Here is a 3,834-nt window from a genome sequence, read left to right on the forward strand (position 1 = left end):
ATATTATACAGTGTCACACATGTGTGTGTGTGTCATGAAGCAGATAGTAAAGTCATAAAATAAATAGAGTATCAACAATAAGTTTATTGTTTTTTATGAGAAATATTCATAAGAAATATGGAGTATTACCAGCAAATAATATTTCCTGTGTCGAAGTTTAGAGGTCAGATATAAATAATAGTTGATTTCATGTCATGTTACCTTGCTTTTAAAGGGATTGCTTTTAATATATTGCTCCCTAGTGAACATATTGCATAAAACGTTTCAATAGGTCTCTCAAATACGCATAAATCCAGCATTACACAAACACAATACGGTATACCATCGATACGTAAATATATTGTATAGTATTTAGGAATATACTGTCCACAATTATTATATTAATTTTAACTGTATTTGTTTGAAACTTGTCAAATAGCAAACTAATATTATAGATAGAACCATTGTCGTAGATATAATAAGTAATAAGCTATAAGTTAAGCTGTTAAATATATATATATATATATTAATTTTCTTTATAGTTTTGCTTGTTTAAATATGTATTGTCACCTGAAAATGACAAAAAAATTTAAATTAACTTACTCATTTTGTAGTAACATACAAATTATTAAATAAAAAAAAATGTGTACCCTGATTTTATACTGGATAATGATAAAAAAAAATCATGAAAATGCTTCCAGTGACTGGAAGTGTTTCTATTATTAAATAATAGAAACACTTCCAGTCACTTCATTATTATTGTTGGTCAGATGAATATTGGCAAGAAAAAATCTAAAAAAAAGAAGCAGCAAGGAAAAAGGTTGGTTAAAACAAATACTGTAACATATTTAACTAATTTTTTTGCTATAACATGTGTAAACATTTTTAAAATTCTGTACACTAATTTTTATGTTGATAATTTATATGTTACTTCAGAATAAGGAGATTCATTATTTCAAAATTATTTTTATGATTTTTGTTGGTATTTTCATGGGACAATACATCTTTAAATAATCATATCTATAATCATATTTTTTTTGTCCTTTTATAGGTTTGCGCTAACTACTTCATCTAGTGTGGTTGTGTACAGCATATGTTTGTTGCTGCATGTCTGAAGGTTATCTGCAAAGGCGCCTTAAGGCCAACTCAGACAGCGTCGTACGACGCAGCCCGACGCGATTTGTTGTCGCGTCGGACCTGTGTGAGTTAAACGCAGACGCGATGGTGTGCGTCGGGGGCAGTCGCGTAATAGAAAATTAAACATGTTTAATATTTCTCACGACGGCTTAAGACTGTCCCCGACGATAAATCGGGTCGGGCTGCGTCGGCCGACGCTGTCTGAGTTGGCCTTTAGAAATAACTAAAGAATAAAATAAAATGTTATTGCTTACTTTTTTTGTATATTTAAATAAGTTATTGCTGAAATAAAAATTGGAATAGTCGTCGCTTATTAGCGTTGGTACCTATATTATAAAACCGTTCCATAGTCTTTTCAAAGACGAATACTTTAGTTTGTATTTCTCCCTCTTCCCTTCACATACACACAAGCTATATACTCTACAATAGACTATGTCTCATTATGTGTCTTGTGCAGTGAAGATTGGTCGTGAAACAATCCTGGTACCGTGACAGGAATTAACATATATCTTTAATGACGCGGATATTTAGATGGCCTATAACGGAACGAACAAAGAACTAAACGAAAGTACTTCGTTTTTTTATAAAACGTCTGTGAAGTGTTTTCAAAGATGCTTGCCTTCCAATTCCTATAGTCTTTATGCAATCAAACCCAGTGAGGACATGATTGTCCTTGGTCACGCATCGGACAACTTTCTACACCTCCCAAATCTTTTTAGGCCTATACATTAAGATGAATGAGTTAACATTTTGTTTAAATATTACAGTGTAGTCCGATTTAACTATGAGCTCGGCAGTTAAAGCCGGGCACTCACTCGTCGTACGACGGTCATAAGACCGTTCTACGACGAATCTAATTCCGCTCCCAATGAAAGCTAGATGACACGACGCCGTCTGCTGATTGTCGGTGTCAGTTTGGATGGATCGTCATTAAAAAAAAAACGACCCGTTGTGCACTCGTCGTGGCGTTGCCTCCTAAACGTTATCCCGACGACCAGGTGAAGAGAGTGCCCGGTTGAAGTACGACGAACGTTAAAAGCGGTGAAGTAGGCCCCCGCGTATGTTGCAAAGTGGTCGAAAACAGAGCGTTGTACAATGTAGGTCCCCAGTCAAACTCATTACACAAATTAAATTTGAAAAAATAGTAGAAACATCACTGAAATGGGCTCTTGTAGAATATATATTAAAAATTACCGTAGCTGTATGTACTTGGAATCATCGAATCTTTAATCTGTTGATGATTTTTAGTTTGCAAGATTGAAACCACTTTTCATTATGGTATATTCACTGTAACCTAGTTAATTCTGCTTAACTACAAACTCATGAATATTAATGAGTTATTTAAAACTGACTACCGAGTAAGTGAAAAGGGATGTTATGTCTACTTAAGCTGAATTTCAAATAATCTAATAATGTAATAATGCATTTCCTAGTTACATTTCTGAATATTTTGTCTGATTTTTTGAATAACAGATGTAACGTACGAATCTCTCTTTAGGAACCTGTAAATTAAGCTATTTCTCCAGAGAGCCCTCGTCTAAATGACGATCCCGGACTAGCCCTAGGGCAGAGAATTAAAGGTAAATTAAATGATAAATACTAGGCATATTATTATCTGTTGAGATAATAGAAACTTTTAAGCTGGCTGTAAATGTGGGCCTATTCACATACATACAAGTTGATTCATCTTCTGCAGTCCTTCAATCGAAAAAAAAAGATAAAATAGTCGACTGGTGAGAAATTAGGAACGTCGTATAAAGTGTAATTTTTCCCTCTGGTCATTTAGCCATTCACATTGTCCTAAGCACCGTTGTATAACTACTGTTATGATATGTCAGAATAAAAGTATTTTGTGCCTTTTATCTCGTTTGTATTTTGACACTGATTTGACATCAACTTTACGTAGAAAATATTCAGTTCTCGTATAAAATCCTGGAGGTGAGAGGTCTACGTGTTTTACGAGTTGACGACGATGAGCGCAATGTTGCATATCCACTGAATGTAAAGGTTGGAGGACGGTCAGAAAAATTGTGTCCATGGCTTACTATTGAGCACGTAACTGAAGACTTTTCAATTATGCTAATTATATACATGAATATGCATAACTGTCTTGTCTGCATGCAATTATATATATATATATATAGGCATATATATAGGCATATATATATATATAGGCCTATATATATATGTATATGTATATATATAGATGTATAGACATTAGGGCCTATATGTATATATATATATACATTAGGGCCTATATGTTTATATATTATGTTTACTTGTACAGTAATACTTAATTCAGTGTAATTCATAGTGTAGGTTAAACGATGGATACTAAACTCTATAACATAATTATTAAATTAATTTAATAATAATCATTTAATTCACATTACTTACACGTTGAATTAATTTATTGATATTTATTTATAGATAATTTGGAATATTAAGTAATAAATCAAATTTTCATATTATTATAAGTACTATGATGCAGTGATATTATTTAGTCAAAGCGTTGTAGATATTTGCAGTTAGTGTACTAATAAATTATATGATATTATATTGCATGTGAATATGACGATATGCCTATATTGTATATGAAATTGTATGATAGATATGATATGGTATGATACGTTATGGTTTGGTATAATATAATATATGATGATATATATATATATATATATATATATATATATATATATATATATATATATATATATA

At 31.8% G+C, this 3,834-nt stretch overlaps 1 protein-coding gene across 1 annotated transcript in view; it reads left to right on the plus strand.

Annotated features, from left to right (window-relative positions):
* Nucleotides 1-3,834, plus strand: part of LOC117113645 (glutamate receptor 4-like) — an 18,698-nt gene that overhangs the window by 3,813 nt on the left and 11,051 nt on the right. The window lies entirely within an intron of this gene.

This window comes from Anneissia japonica, unplaced genomic scaffold (assembly GCF_011630105.1).
Source record: "Anneissia japonica isolate Jap-2015-1 unplaced genomic scaffold, ASM1163010v1 scaffold1665_len535045_cov187, whole genome shotgun sequence".
NCBI classification, from domain to species: Eukaryota; Metazoa; Echinodermata; class Crinoidea; order Comatulida; family Comatulidae; genus Anneissia; species Anneissia japonica.